Source organism: Herpailurus yagouaroundi, unplaced genomic scaffold, assembly GCF_014898765.1.
Source record: "Herpailurus yagouaroundi ecotype Mexico unplaced genomic scaffold, PumYag 139, whole genome shotgun sequence".
Taxonomy (NCBI): Eukaryota; Metazoa; Chordata; class Mammalia; order Carnivora; family Felidae; genus Herpailurus; species Herpailurus yagouaroundi.
The window spans coordinates 43580575-43605441 of NW_024412394.1; the positions used below are offsets into that span (position 1 = coordinate 43580575).

The 24867-nt window shown below is 37.7% G+C and overlaps 1 protein-coding gene across 1 annotated transcript in view; it reads right to left on the reverse strand.

Annotated features, from left to right (window-relative positions):
- Positions 1 to 24867, reverse strand: part of ME1 (malic enzyme 1) — a 199021-nt gene that overhangs the window by 129358 nt on the left and 44796 nt on the right. The window lies entirely within an intron of this gene.

Here is a 24867-nt window from a genome sequence, read left to right on the forward strand (position 1 = left end):
TAGAACTCCCCTGGGAAGCCATCTGGTCCTGGACTCTTATTTGTTGGGAGATTTTTGATAACCGATTCAATTTCTTCGCTGGTTATGGGTCTGTTCAAGCTTTCTATTTCCTCCTGATTGAGTTTTGGAAGCCTGTGGGTGTTTAGGAATTTGTCCATTTCTTCCAGGTTGTCCAGTTTGTTGGCATATAATTTTTCATAGTATTCCCTGATAATTGTTTGTATCTCTGAGGGATTGGTTGTAATAATTCCATTTTCATTCATGATTTTATCTATTTGGGTCATCTCCCTTTTCTTTTTGAGAAGCCTGGCTAGAGGTTTGTCAATTTTGTTTATTTTTTCAAAAAACCAACCCTTGCTTTCGTTGATCTGCTCTACAGTTTTTTTAGATTCTATATTGTTTATTTCTGCTCTGATCTTTATTATTTCTCTTCTTCTGCTGGATTTAGGCTGTCTTTGCTGTTCTGCTTCTATTTCCTTTAGGTGTGCTGTTAGATTTCGTATTTGGGATTTTTCTTGTTTCTTGAGATAGGCCTGGATTGCAATGAATTTTCCTCTCAGGACTGCCTTCACTGCACCCCAAAGCGTATGGATTGTTGTATTTTCATTTTCATTTGTTTCCATATATTTTTTAATTTCTTCTCTAATTGCCTGGTTGACCCACTCATTCGTTAGTAGGGTGTTCTTTAACCTCCATGCTTTTGGCGGTTTTCCAGACTTTTTCTTGTGGTTGATTTCAAGCTTCATAGCATTGTGGTCTGAAAGTATGCATGGTATGATTTCAATTCTTGTATACTTATGAAGGGCTGTTTTGTGACCCAGTATGTGATCTATCTTGGAGAATGTTCCATGTGCACTCGAGAAGAAAGTATATTCTGTTGCTTTGGGATGCAGAGTTCTAAATAGATCTGTCAAGTCCATCTGATCCAATGTCTCATTCAGGGCCCTTGTTTCTTTATTGACCGTGTGTCTAGATGATCTATCCATTTCAGTAAGGGGAGTGTTAAAGTCCCCTGCAATTACCACATTCTTATCAATAAGGTTGCTTATGTTTGTGAGTAATTGTTTTATATATTTGGGGGCTCCTGTATTCAGCGCATAGACATTTATAATTGTTAGCTCTTCCTGATGGATAGACCCTGTGATTATTATATAATGCCCTTCTTCATCTCTTGTTACAGCCTTTGACTTCCAGTGGCATGATAAATAGTTCTCCATCCCCTCACTCTCAATCTGAAGGTGTCCTTAGGTCTAAAATGAGTCTCTTGTAGACAGCAAATACATGAGTCTTGTTTTTTTATCCATTCTAATACCCTATGTCTTTTGGTTGGCACATTTAGTCCATTTACATTCAGTGTTATTATAGAAAGATATGGGTTTAGAGTCATTTTTATGCCCGTAGGTTTCATGCTTGTAGCGATGTCTCTGGTATTTTGTCTCACAGGATCCCCCTTAGGATCTCTTGTAGGGCTGGTTTAGTGGTCACGAATTCCTTCAGTTTTTGTTTGTTTGGGAAGACCTTTATCTCTCCTTCTATTCTAAATGACAGACTTGCTGGATAAAGGATTCTCGGCTGCATATTCTTTCTGTTCATCACATGGAAGATCTCCTGCCATTCCTTTCTGGCCTGCCAAGTTTCAGTAGAGAGAACGGTCACGAGTCTTATAGGTCTCCCTTTATATGTTAGAGCACGTTTATCTCTATCTACTTTCAGAATTTTCTCTTTATCCTTGTATTTTGCCAGTTTCACTATGATATGTTGTGCAGAAGATCGATTCAAGTGACGTCTGAAGGGAGTTCTCTGTGCCTCTTGGATTTCAATGCCATTTTCCTTCCCCAGATCCAGGAAGTTCTCAGCTATTATTTCTTCAAGTACGCCTTCAGCACCTTTCCCTCTCTCTTCCTCCTCTGGAATACCAATTATATGTATATTATTTCTCTTCAGTGCATCACTTAGTTCTCTAAATCCCCCTCATACTCCTGGATTTTTTTCTCTCTCTTTTTCTCAGCTTCTTCTTTTTCCATAATTTTATCTTCTAGTTCACCTATTCTCTCCTCTGCCTCTTCAATCCGAGCTGTGGTTGTCTCCATTTTATTTTGCAGCTCATTGATAGGATTTTTTAGCTCCTCCTGGCTGTTCCTTAGTCCCTTGATCTCTGTAGCAATAGATTCTCTGCTGTCCTTTATACTGTTTTCAAGCCCAGCGATTAATTTTATGACTGTTATTCTAAATTCACTTTCTGTTATATTGTTTAAATCGTTTTTGACCAGTTCGTTAGCTGTTGTTATTTCCTGGACAGTTTTTTGAGGGGGATTCTTCCGTTTCGTCATTTTGGATAGTCCCTGGAGTGGTGCGGAACTGCAGGGCACTTTCCCTGTGCTGTCTTGAATAACTTGCGTTCGTGGGCGGGGCCACAGTCAGACCTGATGTCTGCCCCCAGCCCACAGCTGGGGCCACAGTCACACTGGTGTGTGCCTTCTCTTCCCCTCTCCTAGGGGCGGGATTCACTGTGGGGTGGCGTGGCTCAATGGGCTACTTGCACACTGCCAGGCTTGTGGTGCTGGGGATCTGACGTATTAGCTGGGGTGGATGGGCAAGGTGCACAGGGGCGGGAGGGGCAGGCTAAGCTGGCTTTTCCTTTGGAGATCGGCTTTGGGAGGGGCCCTGCGGCACCAGGAGGGAGTCAGACCCGCCTGAGGGATGGATCCGCAGAAGCACAGCGTTGGGCGTTTGCTTGGTGCAAGCAAGTTCCCTGGCAGGAACTGGTTCCCTTTGGGATTTTGGCTGGGGGATGGACGAGGGAGATGGCGCTGTCGAGCACCTTTATTCCCCACCAATCTGCGCTCTGTCATCCGGGGCTCAACAACTCTCACTCCCGTTGTCCTCCAGCCCTCCCGTTCTCGGAGCAGAGCTGTTAGCTTATAACCTTCCAGATATTAAGTCCCGCTTGCTGTCAGAACACACTCCGTCCGGCCCCTCCGCTTTTGCCAGCCAGACTTGGGGGTTGCTTGACTGGCGGGCCACCCCTCCGCCCTGGCTCCCTCCCGCCAGTCTGTGTAGCACACCGCCTCGCCGCCCTTCCTACCCCTCTTCCGTGGGCCTCTCCTCTGTGCTTGGCTCCAGAGACTCCGTTCTGCTAGTCTTCTGGTGGTTTTCTGGGTTATTTAGGCAGGAGTAGGTGGAATCTAAGTGATCAGCAGGATGCGTGGTGAGCCCAGAGTCCTCCTATGCCGCCATCTTCCAAGACTGATGTATTCTTACTGTCTCTATTTTCTTACCTCCCATTCTGTCTTCAATCTACTAATAAGCCTTTTTTTCCCTCACTTCTCCACCAAAACAACTCTTACCAAAGTCACTAACAACTCACATCTCACTGCAGGCAAAAGTCAATGCTCAATTCTCATCTTACTTGACTTCTCAACTGTGTTTGACGTGACATTAAATAGTATGTTCATAATGATGACTCTAAGACTTCTGTCTTCAACCTAGACTATTTCCTTGAGCTCCAAACTATGTATTTAGCCAACTACTTAACTCCTCTAATCATTCAGGCCTCAACTCTCAGCTGAGTTCCTCAAACAGTCTTTTCTGATAACAGCAATTAAAGTACCTCCATGCTAACATTTTGATCATCTTCACAATACTTCCAAGTATCTGAAACGATCTTATTTTTTCACATTTACTATCTGTCTCCTTGCCACCACCACCCCCAGTATACATATACACACAATGCAATGAGTTCCTTAAGTACAAACTCTATTTTTCTCACATTAGTAACTCCAATGTCTTTACGCTGGCACATAGTATGTGTCCAACAATACATGCTGATGATAGTACTGAAAAAATAAGTCTTCTATAACCAAAATTCTTAAAGTACAGAAAACATGAAATAAGCCCAGATTTACACTGACTTATTAAATAACCAAAAGTTATAGTATGGTAGTAAGTGCTAAAGGCAGATTACTGATGATTATCTGACTCAACAAAAACATTAATTTGCCAAGTTGGCACTAAATTATATCCGTTCCTGGGTTTTCTTTTTTTTTTCTTTTCTTTTTTTTGCTATTTCTCATGAATTTATTTTGTTTCTCCAAAATAAGAATAAGCTCTGTATTAGTTACATATTTTTTTTGGATCCCTGTCATATCCAACTATGCAATCAACAAGATCTCAATGAATTATTCTAAAATTAAAATGAGATATTTTTGGACTTTTTAAAGAAGTCCAAATTGTTGAATTATCTAAAATGTTCTTGGCAATATATCATTAAGTAATATTTCTTGGGAACTTGTTAGTTATCCAAGGTTTTCCAAGCACCACTAGTCTCAGAAAATAGTATCTTAAAAAAACAAAAACAAAAACAAAAACAAGAGGGACAACAAATGATATTAAAATTTACATAATTTAAATGCCAAGGTTTATTATACAAAGATATGAGCACAATTTCACTGGGAGATTCATTTAACCACCTGTAATCTCTTGTACTGAGCAGAGATTCATTAGTGGCTGAAGTGCTTACTCTTACAGAGAGCTCAATAAATGAAGCATCTGTAATGTCCCACCAAATCAAGCATTTTGGGAGAATAATTTGCAAAACTTCATGTAATATCCCCTTGATCAGAAAACTAATGAGATACCCAAAAATCAGCAAGACATGACTCATACTTGCTGGTATAGGGTTGAATATAAAACATTAATCCTCAACATATACATATAGTTACATATATACAAATGAAAACTTTAGACCAGTAGGTTATTTATCAATGATATTTTTAAATAAATGGAATTTCAATAAACACTTCTCCACCCATGTTTTTGTTGATCAGTTTATTTAGAATATTTCATTTTTATCCAAAGTATATTAAATATGGTAACTAAAAATACTCATGCTTTTGTGTCTAGTTCATGTAAGAACTAAGATAATTTCAAAATGTGGGTCATTTTCTCATGTACATACTTCAAACTTTTCTCATAACCTCTAACATTGTATATACTGCACTCTCAAAAGAGATTTATGAGATAATATTCTTAATTCTTCATGTTGCCTCAGATAAATCCCTAATGAAGTTTATTTCATATCAAAATAGAATTCATATTCTAACATGCAACCCTCTATTATAACTAGGCTTCAATTTTCCTTTGGAAATTAGTTCATGACCCAGCTCCTGACCCAGTGGAGGAGGCAAACACTCTACTATTTTCTATAGGAATCCTCTCTTCCATTACAGAAGCTCATTTTAATATCTTTTGAAATAAGAAAATTTGACCCCATATTTTTCACAAATTGTGAGTATGCACTAGTGAGTCCTGGAAGTCAGCCCAAAGTGGAGTCATATCAGCAGATCTGAGCTAATGGGAAAACAAAGTGCTTAAGAAACCTAAGTTCAGGTAAAATGTAGGTCTAATCAAGAAATACCTAGGATAAAGGTACAGAGTTAGGAGTCATGCCTACAGTTGAAAAGAGTTGAATATGGGATGAGCACTGGATGTTATATGTAGGGGATGAATCACTGGAATCTACTCCTGAAATCATTATTGCACTATATGCTGACTAATTTGGATGTAAATTAAAAAATAAATAAATAAAATTATAATTAAAAAAAAGAAAATAAACTAGATCAATTTGAAAAAGAAAAGAAAAGAAAAAGAGAATAGCTTGCTAAAGAAGAAAGAAGTGAAGGCCAAGGGGGAAGCATTCCAAGTTAGTATCCACAATGAAAGAATAGGATGACTAAGAGTCCTGGAAGGAAGGAGGGAAGGAAGGGAAGAGGAAAGGGAAGGGAGAGAGGAAGGAAGGGAGGGAGAGACGGAAGAAAAGAAAAAAGGAAAGGAAAGGAAGAAAAGGAAATGAAAGAAAATAAAGAGAGAAAGAGAAAGAAAGAAAGAAAGAAAGAAAGAAAGAAAGAAAGAAAGAAAGAAAGAAAGAAAGAGTAAGGAAAAGAAAAGAAAACAATTTAAAAGACCACCAGTGTTTCTAAAGCCAAAGGAATTCAAGAGAGGGCAGTGTTAAGAAGGCATGGATTAATATTAATTTCCTGCAGTAAATGCCTCGAGGAATTCTAAGTATATTAAGAATTTAACTATTTGAGGGGCACCTGGGTGGCGCAGTTGGTTAAGTGTCCGACTTCAGCCAGGTCACGATCTCACGGTCCGTGAGTTCAAGCCCCGCGTCGGGCTCTGGGCTGATGGCTCAGAGCCTGGACCCTGTTTCTGATTCTGTGTCTCCCTCTCTCTCTGCCCCTCCCCCGTTCATGCTCTGTCTCTCTCTGTCCCCAAAAAATAAATAAACATTAAAAAAAAATTAAAAAAATAAAATAAAATAAAAAAAAAGAATTTAACTATTTGAGAGTCAAGTAGCCAACATGATGTCTCATCACTATCAATAATTTAGTGCATTTCCTACAAACAAAATATTCTCCTACATAAGTATAATAAAAAAACTAATACTAACACATTACTACCATCTGAGTCTCAGACACCCTTCATATTATACCATTTGTCCCAATGATGTCCTGCATAACAAAAGTCCAGTTCAAAGTCCTATGTTGTACTTAGTTGTCATGATTCTTTGGTCCTCCTCGATGTGGAACATTTCCTCAGTCTTTCCATGACTGTCATGACCTTAATACTTTTAAAGTTACAAGTCAGTATTTTTGTGGAATGTCCCTCAATTTGGGTTTGTGTGGCATTTCCTCATGACTAGATTCAGATTATACATATACTGCAAGAATATCACAGAAGTGACATTGGTTCTTCTCACTGCATCGTATCAGGTGGCACTGTTCCTGGTCTGTCCCATTATCGGTGATGTTCACTCTGATCACTTGATTAAGGTGATATCTTCCAGGCTTCTTCACTGCAAAGTTACTCTTTCTTCCCTTTGTAATTAACAAGCATTTTATGGGATGATTCTTCAAAACTCCCCATTTCTCTGTCCAATTTTCAATTTATTCATTTATTTATTGATATCAATGTGGGCTCCTGTTCATTACTTTACTCAATAGGTTTTAATCGGTAGCAAATATTTATTTGATGCTCAAAATGTCCCAGATTCAGCCAGAGGGAACCCCTTCAAGCTAGCTGCTTTGTCCTTTTGCCACAAGGACATTCTTTGAGCACTTCCTTACTTTCTGGTACAGATGTCCTCAGCTCATCTTTTAATTATACTGGCACAGCCCTGGAATCAGTAATTTCTCTAAGGAACTCTGGTTCCTTTTGATGGAAACAGTACTCAGATCTGAGTGCTAGATGTGCTCATTGTTACTGGGGTATTGCTGCTCCTTGGACAACTCAATGGACAGAAAAAGAATACATGTATGTACATATATACTTCATACATGTATGTGTATACACATGTGTATGAGTATTATACACATATATATTTCTATACCTATGTGTATATATAATACATACATAATATATACATTTCTATACCTATCCATCTCATCTATCTATACACTGAAAACCATATGGTCACACTAATACCCTCAATTCCAATTCAACACCTAAGGGCTCATTCTAGTGTTCTCCCTTCAGTTTTCACACTTATAACAACTTTCTCCTATAGTGAAAAACCTAGCTCCCATTATGCTTAATATATTTACTTATTTGACCAGTCTTCTTGTATGAAACCAATCCTGTCTCCCTTCCCATGCAGACACCCTGCTCACTTCACTAAAGCTCCAATATCTCAAGTAGGCAGCCCTCCTACACAGGTGCCCTCTCCATCCACTGGGGCTCTGACACCCAGCACTGGACCACCCTCCTACAAGGACTCTCCCTTCACCTTGCTTGGCTCTCACACCCTGACTCAGGCTGCCCTTCTATGTGGGTGTTCTTAACCCCGCCCAGGCTCCAACACTCCATGCTGGGTCCCCACCCTTTTATTTATTTTTTTAATGTTTATTTTTGAGAGAGAGAGAGAGAGAGAGAGAGAGAGAGAGAGAGAGCAGGGGAGGGGCAGAGACAGAGAGGGAGGCATAGAATCTGAAGCAGGCTCCAGGCTCTGAGCTGTCAGCACACAGCCTGACATGGGGCTCGAACTCACAGACCATGAGATCATGACCTGAGCTGAAGTCGGATGCTTAACCTACTGAGCCACCAGGTGCCTCCCCTTTTTTTAAATGTAGTCCCCACCCTTTTAATTGGAGACTGAAGCACCATGAAGTAGAGACAGGACGCAGCCAGACTGCTGCTGTCACCTCTGAGGAACATGACAAAACTGACACTGGATATGTAGAAAGAAGCTATAATTATTCTCGGCTGCTGGAGGAATACCAACCTCGAGTACATCTTTAAGGAATTTTACCTTGGAAGTATTTTCATTTTCATGTCCTCTGTTCATAGTACTTGTGGAAATTATTTTCCTAATTGTTTATTTTAGACTTTTGTTTGTTGTAGTTTCCCATTTGTATGTGGTGAAACAAGTGGATTTTTCTCCTTTCAGATTTCTTAACATTTGCTTTAAGCATACAAAATCCTGTCTTATCAATTACTTTTCTCTGTTACCCTTTTTTCTTAAAAAAATCTATCTAAAATTTCAGTATACTCTGTGATATGAGGATTTAATATCTCACTTCATACTTTTCCAAGTATCACACTTTTGCTATTACTACACTTTGATCTTGTTAAGGTCTCCTGTCTTTTGACACCTGTTTTTTTTTTCCCTTCAAATTATCAGTCGATCCTGACTGAATTTCCTTCTTTTTTTTTAATGTTTGTTTATTTTTGAGGGGGGGGGGTGCAGAGAGAGAGGGAGACACAGAATCCAAAGCAGGTTCCAGGCTCCAAGCTGTCAGCACAAAGCCCGATGCAGATCTCAAACTCATGAACTACAAGATCATTACCTGAACCCAAGCCAGACGCTTAACCGCTTAACCGGCTGAGCCACCCAGGTGCTCCGTGACTGAATTTCCTTCTTAATGCAGCTAGGTTTTATCCATTCCACCAACTAGTCTTAACTCTCATGCTTTCTTCTCTTTCCATCGCACCATTTCTGAAAACCTTCAAATCTAAATCAATCCATTTGCCTTTCTTTTCCTCAGGCCCTACTGCCTGTCAATAGGCATGTTTGAATAATGTTTGAAAAGGGCATTCTATCAGGTGTGTTAGATCCATTAAAACCTCAGGTTTCCCATCAATCGATAAATTGATAAAAAAGACGTGGCACATATACATGATGAAATATTATTCAGACATAAAAAAGAATGAAATCTTGTCATTTGCAATGAGATGGATGGAGCTAGAGAATATAATGCTAAGTGAAGTTAGTCAGAGAAAGACAAATACCATATGACTTTACTCACATGTGGAATTTAAGAAACAAACTAAAAAAAAAATGAGCAAAGGGAAAAAACAAGAGAGACAAACCAAGAAACACACTTGACTATAGAGAACAAACTGATAGTTACCAGAGGGAAGGGGGGCGGGTGTGAAATAGTTGACAGGGATTAAGAGTATACATCACAATAAGCACAATAAGAGTAATACACAGAATTGTTAAATCACTATATTGTACACCTGATACTAATACAACACTCTATGTCAACTATTGTGGAATTTTAAGATAAAACGAATAATAAAAAAAGAACTCACAGTCTCTCCAGTGTCAGCTAGGTCCTCACAACTCAACATGGCTTCCTTAAGTGTCTTCTATTGGCTATTCTTAGATTACTCATTAAAGCTACTTCATATTTCTCCTGTCTCCCATTCCCACCCCTCTACACTATTATCAGATGAGCACACTTTTTTTCTTCACTCTGAAGAAACTTTCAGCTCCTAGTTATCCACCTATAAACTGCCTTCCGTTATTCATTAGTGAGTAAAGTGTCAGTATCGCTGTCCTGTGGTCTAGTTTACCCCCATGCTGTCACCTTCTGGCCATTCAGTCCTCTTCATTACATGCTGGCATTCTCCAGGGTTCAAAAAAAAAGTTTTTTTCACTCTAAGACACAATGAAGGCTGAGGGATTCTGCTTTGTTCCCCACCTTGGAGTAATTGTTGAGGTTCCCTTTGCCTTAGCTTCAGCTGAATGTCTGATCTATCTTCCTTTTTAGTCCCATCTTTGCTTCTGGCATTTGATCAACTAATTCAGCCTGAGAACTATCCAGTTTTCAACTCTGGATGGTCTTTTAGGGATTCATTTAGGCATCCCTCCAATCCCTCCAGCTCCTCTTCATGGCCAGGCTAGCTTCTAATTGCTTATCAGAGGCAGTTCAAGTGTTACCTTCTCTTGAAACTATTTCCTGACCCACATTCAAGCTGAGTTGGAACCTCTCTGCAATCCCATAGAACCTGGCTGTTTTTCTCTATCGTAACACTTATCATATTTGTCATATAGTTTTTCACTTTCTTATGTCTGTCCTACCAGATTATGAATTCTTAAAATCAGGAATCCTGCTTTTCTTACAGAAAGAAAAGAAGGAAATAGGGAGTTTTTAGAGAGAATGTAGGTAAGGAGAAAAGAAGGTAGTTCGGATAGGACTATGGCACCAGCTGACCCAACGGTGGCTAACACGCTAGTGCCAAAAACTGGACTGGAGAACACTCAGGAGCTATGTGGCCCATGTACACACTTTGGTGGGGGGGGGTTGGGGGTTCTTCTGAAAATGACAAGACCAAGGAACAAATAGAAGAAATCAAAATTTAGGGGAAAAGTCCCTGGGAAAGTACTGCAAGAATCAGAGCCAATGCCCCGTTCAAGGACGTGGAATACTGGGGGCCCAAGACATAAGCAGTGTGAGATCTCAGTGTTAATATGGGAGCCACAGATCTTAATGACAGCAAAGGATTTGAGAAATAACGGGGGAACCAGAGCCACTAGGTCTGAGGAAGAACCATGACTGTTAAGAATACACTAGCTTTGGGGCACCTAGGTGGCTCAGCTGGCTGAGTGTCCAACTTCAGCTCAGGTCTGATCTCACCGTTGGGGAGTTCAAGCCCCACATAGGGCTCTGTGCTGATAGTTTAGAGCCTGGAGCCTGCTTCAGATTCTGTGTCTCCCTTTCTCTCTGACCTTCTCCTGCTCACACTCTGTGTGTCTCTCTCTCTCAAAAATAAATAAACATTAAAAATTAAAAAAAAAAAAAAAGAATACACTAGCTTTAAGAGAAAAGAAAATAAAGTGGTTTAAGGGCTTCAGTCTGTCTTACTCAGAAATAAAACTACAATGAGACAGAGCCTGTAGATGAGAAGGACTCGGTGGAAGGTGCAAGGGCCAAAGGAAAAGTGACATCCTTGTGACTGATTACCAATTCTAATATAAAAGTAAAAAAACTTTTTAATTGAGGCCAGAAGAACAAGGTAGACTTCCTAATTTCCTCTAGTCAGCTACTTCCAAAAGTAAGGTTTTTCTTTTTTATTATCACATAATATCCTAATATTACTAACATGAGTAATATTTTTCTTGGTGTAACTAGTTGATTTTGTTCTGCGATGATACTCTTGCGAATTTGCTTTGTTTATTGTAGATAATACTTAAAGTTCTATTTCTAGTCAATTCTCCTGAGGAGGGAAAATGTGTGGCGGGCAGATTTCTAAGACGGTCCCCAACATCTCCCAGCTGGTGTTCACACTCCCACTACTATGCACATGATGGATTTTTTTCTAATTAGGTTATGTCAGAGGACGGAATATGCTTTTGCTCAGGTCAAAATCTGGCAGTTATTATAGTAAAGTCCCATATATTTTCAATCAAATTAACTTTGGTATAATAACATTTAAACTGATTATACAGAGGTTTTTAAAGGGTCATAAAAGAACAGGGGCACCTCAGTAGCTCAGCCAGTTAGGCATCTGACTCTTAATTTCAGCTCAGGTCACGACCTCACAGGTTCATGGGATTGATGAACCTTCAGGCACTCTCTCTCTCTTCCTCTCTCTGTGGCCCTCCCCGGCTTGCCCACAGGCTCTCTCTCAAAATAAATAAACATAAAAAAAAAAGAGTCTTAAAAGAACATCAAAGAGGATTTAATGTTTTAAAGGGAAACCATTAAAGGTGCGCCTGGGTGGCGCAGTCGGTTAAGCGTCCGACTTCAGCCAGGTCAAGATCTCACGGTCCATGAGTTTGAGCCCCGCGTCGGGCTCTGGGCTGATGGCTCAGAGCCTGGAGCCTGTTTTAGATTCTGTGTCTCCCTCTCTCTCTGCCCCTCCCCCATTCATGCTCTGTCTCTCTCTGTCCCAAAAATAAATAAATGTTGAAAAAAAAATTAAAAAAAAAAATAAAGGGAAACCATTAAAGGATAAGTTTTAAAAGAATGCAGTAGAGGAAGCACAAAGAGAAAAATATAACCATTTTTAAATATTTATAGGATTATTACAAAAAGTATAAAAATCATTATTTGTAAAACTTCTATCAAGAATAAAATTTTAGATAGGGGCGCCTACGTGGCTCAGTCAGTTGAGTGTCTGACTCTTGATTTTGTCTCAGGTCATGATCTCACAGTTCATGGGTTCAGGCCCCACATTAGTCTCTGTGCTAACAGTGTGGAGCCTGCTTGGGATTCTCTCCCTCTCTCTCTGCTCCTCCCCCTCTTGTGCTTGCTCTAAATGCATACATACATACATACATACATACATACATAGTTTTTTTTTTTTCAACGTTTATTTATTTTTGGGACAGAGAGAGACAGAGCATGAACGGGGGAGGGGCAGAGAGAGAGGGAGACACAGAATCGGAAACAGGCTCCAGGCTCTGAGCCATCAGCCCAGAGCCTGACGCGGGGCTCGAACTCACGGACCGCGAGATCATGACCTGGCTGAAGTCGGACGCTTAACCGACTGCGCCACCCAGGCGCCCCCATACATACATAGTTTAAAAAAAAGAATCAAGTCTTAAATAAAACACAAGTGACCCATGCTTGCATTTGTAAAGCTCTTCAATATCCAAGTGAATAATTTTAGGAAGATTGTAGAAGATATGAAAGGTTTTCTCTGATAATGGAAGTTAAGGAAATAAAGTAGTTAGTATAGCCAGGTCTTTTCTTAGTCTGTACTACTATTATTCCAATATACTATATGGTGAACAGAAAAGACACAACAAATTTTACAATTTAACTCTGCAAGGGAAAAAACCAGTCACCCTTATCTACCTTGGGTTCAGTCCCTTAGAAAATATTTGCTTCCTCTAAACTCCCTTGCAGTAAAGACAGCAGTACCAAAGACACCAGAAATATCTACTGGATGCACTAAAATTCTTTGAATAGGATATTATCGGGAGGAAAATTAAAAATTCCCAGAGCTAAGAAGCAGAAGTTAAAATGAGGAGAAATGGAGAAATGGCCATAGAAGAGTAAACTGCTATTCATAAAAACAAACTAGCACCAATTACTTGCCAAGCATCCATCTTATTTACCCTGTTTGAATTAGCAAAGTCTATCAGAATAGAATAACTACCTAGTCTCACATTGAGGCTGGTATCTCAAGTTTCCTTCCAAAATTATAAATAGCAAAACAGTAAAGGGGAAAAAGCACTTTTCTTCTCACTTTTTAAGGGAAAATACATATTATCCTATCAGACATTTATTGGCAAGGCAAGGGAAAAAAATCCTTCAGTTACTTGATGTCTATGGAATGAGAGGCCTATCCAGAGCCAGTATAAACTGACAATTGCAGTAGGATCCAAGAACGGAAATAATAGAGACACTCAGTGATGGAAGTGCACTTAGATTCATGCCACTGCTTTTGATGCAAGAAGTCAAAGCACTAAGAACAAGCAGCAGCAATGAAAAACCGATACAGAAGAATTCAACTGCTTCTACACATGTAACACTTTGTTCAGGCCTTTAAGATTTGCTCCAATGTTACATGTTACACTTGAGCTCACCATCCCATATCCAAAGTCTTTGGGGAATCTCTGCATTAATGTAACAACCTCTATTAATCCATTGTTGTTCCTATAAATGGACTAACATATAATTCCTCATTCTTGTTTCTCTGATAAACAGCATTCTTGGATAGCAAGCAGTTCTTAGTTGAAGCTTTGTTTTCGGGTTCCTTTCAAATCGCTAATAAAGTAAATCCCACAGTCTTAACTCTGGGCCTTTATCCAGAAGTCTTTCCTTTTGCTAATCTTTACTTTCTTTGGAAGTATTCTTGCAGACTATTTTATCTAAGCCCAAAATTAGTGATCAAAGCATTTAACCAATTAATCCCATTTCCTTTTCTAATATTAAAGAAAACTGAGAGACCCCATATTCATATGCTAAGAATTACAGGAATAGTTTTTATTAACCTAAAAGAAAAATACTGCTGTGTACAGACAGGCATTGTCCCTAGGTAGTCTTTTTTTTTTTTTCCCTTCCTTTTCAGAGAAAGAAAATTCATCAACAGAAAAATATAAGCCACATGGGCAGACTTGGGATACTGCCAAATACAGTTCAAGCAAATTCCTTTAATATGAGGCCACTTTTCCAAAGGGTTTTCCAGGGGAGGTTGCCACTGCTGGGTCCTAGAAACTGGTTCTCCTCAGTCTTATTCCAAGAACCAAATAATGTCCATTTTCCCTCAGATTTAGACCATCCTCCCACAAATTCAAATTTACAATCACTGGAAATCTTTCGCTGGTTTGCTTTAAGTCAAGCATAAGTGAGAAATATGCTTTCAAAAATCAAAGCTGTATTATCACCATGTAAGAAGACTTCTAGAAAATTAAAGGACAAAGTTAAACAGCATTAACTCAACATAATAGAGTTCTCAGGCTACTTTCTTTGGGAGTTGTGCTTTACTCCAGTTCTGTCTAGGTTAGAGACCCCTCCTATCATTCCCTTGTACTCTATCACAGTGCTTATCACACAGTGTTATTACTTGTTTAAGGTTTACCTCCTCCATTAGACCATATGCTTCATTAGGCAAACTGTTATGTCTGTTTTGTGCATGATTTTACTACAACGACCTAACAGAATGTTTGGCACATAGCAGGCAGGTCGGATTAAAGTTAGCCACAGATTCTTTGATACTCCTCCCATAGAAATGTGGGGTCTATGTCCCCTCCTTGATTCTGCTCTTCATTCAACACAGTATGGCAGTTAACACTAACTACTAATTAGTAACTGCTAATTTCTAACTAATTCTCGAGAGACTAGCAACTCCATTTCCGGTCTCTTAGAACACTTGCTCTTAGAGCCCTATGACTGACAGATACAGTTGAGACATATTTGTACAAGGAATACAAATGCATTTATAGTTTTAAGGGAATCAATTTCCCTATATTTACCTTCCATTTCTCTGTTTCCTAACATTGATCTACTATGACCTGGTGTGGTTCTCCAAAGACTAATCCACTCATGCAGATTGATTCTCTATCTCCTTTTTCACAAGACCTATTTTATAAAAGCAAGACATCATATCACCTATCCTGAATTTTACTATAATGCATTGTCCCAAAGTACAAAACCTTTGGGATTTTATTGGATTTGGTAAGGCTTACCTTGCCCTATCTTTCACATAATCTTCTTACAAGTAAAGTGTACAGGCACCAGAATGAGGGTATTTGGGCTCTGAATTCAGACACAGGAGAGAGTGAATCCGTGAGAGCTGGCCTGTCTTGAGGGAGACACCACAAAAAGGCAAAAGAACCACGCACTGAAAATGGATATTATCCCTCACATATTTAATGAGAAATCTATCTTTTCAGTTACTCTCAATAGTCAGAATGTCTACTAGAAAGAAAGCAATCTTCGAACAGCTGGAAGCAGAAAACAGTTAATGATACTGATTGTTTTAAATATAACTGAGTACTTCCCCAAATGACTAAATATTTCTGGATATACTGGATAAAGCACACATGTAAAAATTTAACATGATTTTCAATCAAATAAAAGGTCTATCTTTTAATTTTTTTTTAATGTTCATTTATTTTTGAGAGAAAGAACTCAAGCAGAGGAGGGGCAGAGAGAGAGGGAGACACAGAATTTAAAGCAGGCTCCAGGCTCTGACCTGTCAGCACAGAGCCCAACGTAGGGCTTGAACCCACGAATTGTGAGATCATAACCCTAGCCAAAGTGGGACGCTTAACCAACTGAACCACCCAGGTGCCCCTAAAAGATCTATCTTTTAATAAGTGATTATATAATTTTATAAAATTTATAATACATTTATTCCTATTATAGTTAATCCTACAATTATATTTTATAAAATGGATATTTTCTATATCTTAGTCTCAAGGGGTTTAATTTTTTTTTAATGTTCATTTATTTTTGAGGGAGAGAGAGACAGAGCATGAGCAGGGGAGGGGCAGAGAGAGAGGGAGACACAGAATCTAAAGCAGGCTCCAGGCTCTGACCTATCAGCACAGAGCCCAACGCAGGGCTCAAACCCATGAACTGAGACATCATAATCTGAGCCAAAGTTGGACGCTTAACCGACTGACCCACCTAGGCGCCCCTAAAAGGTCTATCTTTTAATAAGGTAATATATAATTTTATCAAATTTATAATACATTTATTCCTTTTATACTTAATCCTATTATTATATTTTATAAAATGGATATTTTCTATATCTTAGTATCAAGGGAAAAATTATTAGCCACCAAACCAATTTATTTTTAGCAATATGTATTTTTATCTTTTACTATGTCAAGAGTTTGATCATCATGTCTGACAAAACTAATGTATTTATTATTTACATATATTTATCTAATTATTTCTAAAAGCCCAACATCAGAACTTAATACATGCATACATACATTCTTACCAAAGTAATATGCCTTCTTTCATACTCCTTACTTCATAAAAACTGATAATCTCAGCTATATATTACACTGCTATATAATAAATGAATGAAATACACTTGTTTTATAGTTATTTTGTACTATACCATCTTAATCTTGATGTAATGACTTTCAATAATCAACCATACAAGATGTGTGCTATAAATTATTTCTCATTGGTGTTCATAATATTCAAAAAAGAAATATTAATGCATTTAAACTGGCAGAAAGTCTTTTGGCTGAAAGACTTGATAAAAAGGACTATTAGGCCAATAAAGGTATATGGCAAGTACTTTAAGTGAATGAGCTAAATCTACAACTTCTAAGTTTTGACAAAAGCTTAAGATAAACATATTTGATATTTTAAAAGTCTGTACTGTAAGAGATGTACTGAAATTAATATTTCAATTTTCCCAATCCTTTCTGAGTATATCAGGTTAAACAAAATTGCTAACAAGTGAAGAATAACAGACATTAGCAGCTATTTGCAAAGTCTTGGTAAAGATTCTGGGATACCTCTCAGAAATTAAAAAAGTTCTGACTCTGGGGCACCGGGGTGGCTCAGTCGGTTGAGCATCTGACTTCGGCTCAGGTCATGATCTCACGGTTTGTGAGTTCAAGCCCTGTGTCGGGCTCTGTGCTGACAGCTCAGGGCCTGGAGCCTGCTTTGGATTCCGTGTGACCTTCTCTCTCTGCTCCTTCCCTGTTCACACTCTGTCTCTCTCTCAAAAATAAATAAAGATTTTTTAAAAATTAAAAATAAATAAATAAATAAGTTCTGACTCTTAACAACTGGGTAACAAAACATTTTGCAATTCAGATGGTTTCCAATTCTTTCAACATTTTTGAAGGAAGATATAATTGATAGTCATTTGGCAAGTCATTAAAAATAAATGTTTATGATATATCTCTATATAACTTTGGGGACATAACTTGGAAAGAGTTCAAAGAATTAACTGATATTGCTATAACAAAATTCTCTCCAGTCCTATCTACGTATTTGCATGAATAGATTTTGTAGCACGTAAAGGTGCAACAGGAATAAGTAACAGGAATAAAACTAATCCTAATAATTATTGTCTACCCACAACTACCATACATCTAGATACACATGAATCAGGAGGGGGGAAAAATAATTCCCATTCCACTAAATGATTTATTTCCAATAAAATTGTTTTTATTTTAATAATCAAATTTAACACACATATCTGTTGTTAGATCAATTATATGCTAGTAATAATCCTAATAAATTTTTAACATTTGGAACCTTAATGTCACTTCATACATAGTTTCATTGCACAGAAGTATAATGCTTGATCAATAAAAGACTTTCAAGCATTAAAATGTATTAATTTAGGATAAAATCATGAATAGGAGTGGAATGAAAATATAAATCCCAAGATATTTATAATATTTCTGTTAAAAAACATTTGTTTTTATATATTTTAAATACACAATGACTATATAAAACTGTATCCCATTGGATACATCTAAATGAAATATAATAGTTTTATTTTGATATGTCAATAATTAAATATATTGGAAACTGCATTCCTTGCAATTACTCACAGTTATGATACAAGTTTTTTTAATGTTTATTTATTTATTTTGAAAGAAAGAGAGAGAGAGAAAGCACATGCATGCACATGCGGGAGTCAGGAAGGGTGGGGGGGGAGAGAGAGAATCCCAAGCAGACTCTGTGCTGTCAGCCCAGAGCCCAACTTGGCTCCATCTCACAAACCATGAGATCCTGACCTGAGCTAAAATCAAGAGTTGCACGCTTAACCTACTGAGCCACCCAGATGCCCCTTAGATGTCAAGAAGGACAGTTTTTCAAAATTCTCTTAAGGGGTGTGCAAGCAAAATAGTATGATGATCACTGATACACAGTAATTCAATGATATTGAATTTTCACTGATGTTGACAGATATTAGTTCCCTATATGATGCACAAGTTCAGTGTTAAATAAAATTTATTTGTAAATGTGACTGGTCAAAGAACTGAGCAAAATTCTTTCTCTTTAAGTTTATTTATTTTGAGGCAGGGGAGGGGCAGAGAGAAAGGGAGATAGAGAATCCTAAGTAGGCTCCACGCTGTCAGCACAGAGCCCGATGTAGGGCTCTATCTCACCAACCATGATGAGATCGTGACCTGAGCCAAAATCAAGAGTGCAATGCTTAAACAAATGAGCCACCCAGGTGCCCCTGAGCAAAATTCTTAAATCAGTTGAGAGGCATACCAAGAGAACATGCACTTCGACAGGGATTAGCAATGATTTAGAATCCAAAAAATAGTTTTCACTGTATTTAAGATGAAACATATGAATTTTGAAAGTTATTTTTTACTATTTGTAGACTCTTCTTTCTAAGGGTTTGTGTTTCCCATACATTGTGAACAGCTGCAGAATCCTCCCAATGGTGTAGTTATACTCTAGCCCATTTATATGACCAGAATTATTAGGGGAAACAATTAAGTTTCTATCAAGCATGCCTCTTCAGAAAGGGAAAGAAAATCATTTGGCATTGGTGAAATTACCACAGTTACTCTCAAGTATGCTTGAGAGTATCATTATTGGAAATTTTAAATTTATACCAATTTGGCAGTATATTAGTAATCAAAAGAATTTAATCTTTCAAGCTCCCAAATATAAAACAAATTAGTTTAAAAGAGAGAAGAAATAAGTTGATGAAGAATTATTTGAAAGAAAAATGTATGAAACATTTGGGATCTCAGCCATCAAGCTCAAGATCTTGCTAATTAACTATGTCACATATTCATACCTGGGAAAACAAAGAGACTGCTGCTTAGAAGGCATTAAAACAAAGACTAAAATGATGGTTTTAGTTTCTGGTCTTTTATTTTCCTTTTAAACTAAAAGAAAACAGAATCAACAAATAGATAAATGCTTTCACTTATAAAGATTTGAGGCAGTAACCAAAATGAGTTACAGATTCGGGGAAATCATGAAATCATTCAAATCATAGAAACGTGACAGAAATCCAGAAGACTGGCAAGCTTTAGTCTGTTTTCTCTGAGCTGCAGGAAGCCACCCAACCCTGGAGAAGAAAGCAGATATGAAATCCTAGTAAGATGCCTTTTTAAGGAGGACATGCACACTTCACTTAGCTTGGGAGGAAATTTTAGGGGCTAATGACTGCCAAAAACCTGGGTTTGCAAGACATACTCATTAAAGAGAATGTAATGGGGGGTGGGGAGAGACAGGAAAAAGAAAACGGTTTTTAAAAAAACTACTGTGATTGAGTACAAAATACAGCCAAAGTCCAAGGGTGAAAGGAAGTTAGTTCTCAAGTCTAATTAAAGGAAGTAATACCATGGCATCTGGGAAGAGGGAAAAAAAAGCTTTTCTTCAATTTTGAGAGGAATTTATCAAATATTCTTTATATAAAGGACATTGAACAATATATTAGACATTGTTTCCATTAGAAGTTTTAATAAAAGATATAGAAGAATCTATTCTATTTGGCATTTCTTTCTCATATGGACCCTAATCAAAACAGAATATAACGTTAAGTTATGAATGCCTGCATATCCGGTTGAATAAACCAAAAATACACTTCACTGAGAATAGTTTGTTGTACAGCTAAAATGTCAAACCAGGAGAGGGGCACTTGGGTGGCTCAGTAGGTTGAGTGTCCGACTCCAGCTAAGATCATGATCTCACAGTTTGTGAGTTTGAGCTCTGCGAAGGGCTCTCTGCTGTTGGTGCAGAGCCCCTTCAAATCCTCTGTCCCCTTTTTCTCTGCCCCTTCCTTGCTCTCGCACTCTCTCTCAAAAAAGTAAACAAACATTAAAAAAAAATCAAACCAGGAGGTATATTCTCTGCTCAATACTTACCTACTGATTGGGATGACTAGAGGGTAGGTTTTATACAAATTCAAGGTCACAGTTAGCAGATACTTTGGACAATAGAAATCCTTCATATAAAAAGTTTCTTGTAAGTAGCTTAATACATAAATGCGACTTCCAGCAACTTATTCATCTGTTTTCCAACCACAAGGAATTCTTCCCACCCTAGTCATTGGTGGTTTTCTTTGGGTAAAGAGTGAAGAATATCATCCCTTGAGATTGTTTTGTATTTTTTATTTTTAGAGGAATGTATCTCATTCCAAATAAGAGAAGAAAGCTGTCATATATATGTGTGTGTGTGTGTGTGTGTGTGTGTGTGTGTGTGTGTGTGTATACATATATATATTTGGCATTCCTCATGTTAGTGAGTTACATACTTTAGTATACACACACAGTTCAAATGACTTCCTTATTTATGTTACTAATAAAATGAATTTTATTAGTACAACATTCCACATTATTTAGTGAACTTTGTGCTATTTGTTACATGAGAAATAATGGAGAGTAATAAAGGAAAAAGAAACCACATTGCCACGTCCAAGACTTTAACAGTCACATGTTGGGAATGTCTTATAACTGCAAAATAATAAATTAGAAGCTAAATTTGGTGTAGAAATCTTTGCAAAAAAACGTATGTGACATCAGGATCTCATGTATATTACTGGAAAAATTAGTGAGTTCACCTTATGTTTAAAAAAAACAGAATTTCCTAATATTAAATAGATTTTTTCTGGATGAGGGTTTCCTTGAGAAGCTTTATATAGTTTCAATTATTGCTTAGACTTAACACTTCCCATCTGTTTTCAGAAATATTTGTACTTCCTTGGAACTATCCAATATAATAAACTGGTCATGAGGCTAAATAACATACAAACTTCCTTTGTGCTCTATGAATACTTAAAAAAAAAATGCTCCTGGTAATTTTTTATATAAGTCTTTACTGGCTAGTGTCTTAGAAATATTTCCATTAATCATATTTATAATATATAACTTATATTTGAATATCATTTTTTTGAAATCTTCTAATCCTAAAAATAATTTGGGTTGATGATTCACATGATACCCAGACTTTTCTTACATTTTTCTAAGTACATTTTATAACATAACAAGTTATGTTCCAATTATAACTATGTAGTCAGTGTTAAATCTAAGTTTCAATACTTACAAAAAGAAATTTTGCTTCCTAAGATTTTGAAACTTGAGAACTATAGAATTTCTGCCATATACGTCCTGTCAACAGTTTTAAAAAAGATCATCTTATTTAAATATAATCACAATAGTAATTTTACAGATGAGGAAACTACAGATCAGGGAATTTACATTATAGACCAAAGATCACACTGTTAATAAGAAGCAATAAAGAGATTTACACCAAGCCTCTTCAGGTCCAAAGCACACTCTGGGCTGGGAATGTTTATTCACTCTCTCACCCATTTATACACTCAACAAAAACTGTGCAAAGTTCTGCCTGGTTCTAGGGTAGAGGTGAAGTGTACAGAATTGCTACCTTCAAGAAAAAAGTGGTCAAGAGACAGTCAGATAGACAGAAAAGAGTCAGTTGCTCTATGTTAGTGTGAAAGCAACCACCCAGGGGTATGGGTGCTACTTGACTTGGGGTGGGGAGCTGGGTATGAAGAGCAGAAAAAGGTTAAAATGAAGACGGAGAAGTAAGCAAAGGAGCCAGATTACAAAAATCCTTGAAAGCCATGCTAAGGAGCTTGGACTTTCAATGGTGGAAATAGAGAGTCAGTCAAAGGTTTTGGTCAAGAAAGTGATATAATTAGGCATCCCGTTTTGAAACTCCCTCTCTTTTGAAATGAGAAGGGTCTAATCTAAAAGACTGGCAACAGGATTGAATGGATGAGAGATTCAATGGATAATTAAGAGGTAAAATTGGCAAGGCTCAAAAGGAAAAGGAAGGGGGAAAACCCTGACTATGTCTGAGGTATCTGGTTTAGGTGACTGAGTGGGTCGTGTTGCAACTTACAGTGTTAAGAAACCTGGGGACTGGGATGTTAAGCTGAGGAGTAACAGAACCAAGAAGAAAACGTTAGAGAGCACTGACATTTTAGTGGGTGGAATGGATCACTGCACTTAGTTGTACAGATTAAGAAGGAAATATATCGAAGAGGGGAAATGTATTAGGTTTAGTTCATGGAAATGTGAAGCCAATGAATTCATAGGGGACGTGGGAAAGAATATATGTGATAAGGAGGATAAAGCTGCAGAGTGTTTACATTCTTACAACCACAAGAGTGAGAGGAGCCAAGAACACAGCTGGAGTTAAACTCTGTGCAATAGAAGGTCCAGCTGAGACTGAACTATGCAGAGTGATAGAAATCCACCCCCACATTAATCATATTTTAATTTAAAAAATAGGTGCATAGAAATGAAATGAATAGTATTTTATGGCAGTATAAACATTGTCTAATTAGCTCTTCCTTGAAGGAAAAGAAAGAGTTGGTTCAGGATGGATTTGTGCAGTGGACAAAGGACAAGATCATAAGAGTACTGACTTGGGTTGTAAATAAAATGGACTGCCATAAGCCTGCATGCTTGAGAAATTCTTATGGACAGCAGATCTTCTTATCTCCTGCTAATGTTTTCAGGGTCAGTTAAATACACCATGTGTTGTATATCCACCAAGTTACAGCCATCACTGCAGGATTAAGGGACTTGCCTGACCTCCTTGTTCCACATCCTAAGAGGATCAAGTCTGCTCAGTGATTCGGATTGATGGAAGGAGGGCCAATATCACAACAGTCTTCTTATTGGTCTTCCTATTTCCATTCTAGCCTCTCGTTTCCAATCTTTTATCCACACAGCGGCTAGGATAATCTTTCAAAACTTTTAAGACAATGCAATCATTCCTCTGCTTCAAATACTTCAATGGCTTCCCAAATGGATTAAGAATAACAATGAAACTCTACCAGGATCCACAAGGCCCTGCATGTGACTCCTGTCTTATTCAAACCTCATCTCAAACCACCTTCTCCACTATCAGACCTTTTGAACATGCTACTTCCTCAGCCTCAAATGCTTTTTTCCCCTGGCTTTTACAAGCCAACTCCTCATCCTTCAGGTGTCAGTTTAAATACTGTCTCCTCAGAGATACATCTCTGACTACACTCTGAAAGGAAATTCCCTTGTTATTCTTTATCACTGCCTTATGTTCATACCCTTCATAACACAAGCTGTGCTCATGTATTTCTTTGTTCACTTGAATATTACCTGTAAGTTCCACAAAGACAGGAAATATGTGTTTCATTTACTTGCACTCAGATTAGTAAAGTGCCTGGCATGCACTTTACTACACTTCCGTTAAAGAAAAGAAGGAGAGAAGAAACCATGAGCATAGAGAATCAGCAAAAAGATTCTGATGAAGTGGCAAAGTTGAAGAAGAAAACAAAGCAAAAACCTTTGGGAAGAACTGACTGATCAACCATATTATTTGATAATTTCTAAAACCAGGTCTAAACAGTTGAATTAATGTCATTAATTCAATTTGTGGTAGAAACTTTTTAAAGAAAAACTGTATTTCAGCAATATTCCTATGAAATATCTATTAGATATATCTAGAAAACAAGATATGAAATTCTTCGCATATACTGTAGTATTTGGGAAAATAATCTTAATTAACAAACCTTAATAATCTTAATAGTTTAGAGGAAAGGTTCAAGAAACTACGTAAGAGTGGAGCTTCTCTGACCACCTTAGTAGAAAACATAATCAATCTAAGATAAAAAAGACTCAACACTGGTATGCAAAGATGTGATGGTTAATTTTCTGTCTCCATTTGGGTAGGTATGGTATCTAGACATTTGGTCATACACTAGATGTTTCTGTGAAGGTAATTTTGTGTGTGTGTGCGTGTGTGAAGGTAATTTTTAAGTGAGATTAACATTTAAGTCTATAGACTTTGAGTAAAGCAAATTACCCTCCATAATGTAGATAGGCCTCATGTAATCAGTTGAAGGCCTTTCTAGAAAAGAATGATCCCTCCCAAGGATGAAGGAATTCTTCTAGCAGACTACATTTGGGTTTGACTACCTCAACTCTTCCCTGGGTCTCCAGGCTGTCAGCCTACCTTGCAGATTTTGGATTTGCCAGTGCCTAAAACTGTGTAAGCCAATTCCTTAAAATAAACCTCTACACACACACACACACACACACACACACACACACACACACACCTGATTTAGTTTCTCTGGAGAGCTCTAACACAGAGATCTAAAGGGTAGAAAACACAAATTCAAGTCCTAGCTCTGGTACTTACAACCTGGGTGACCACTGAG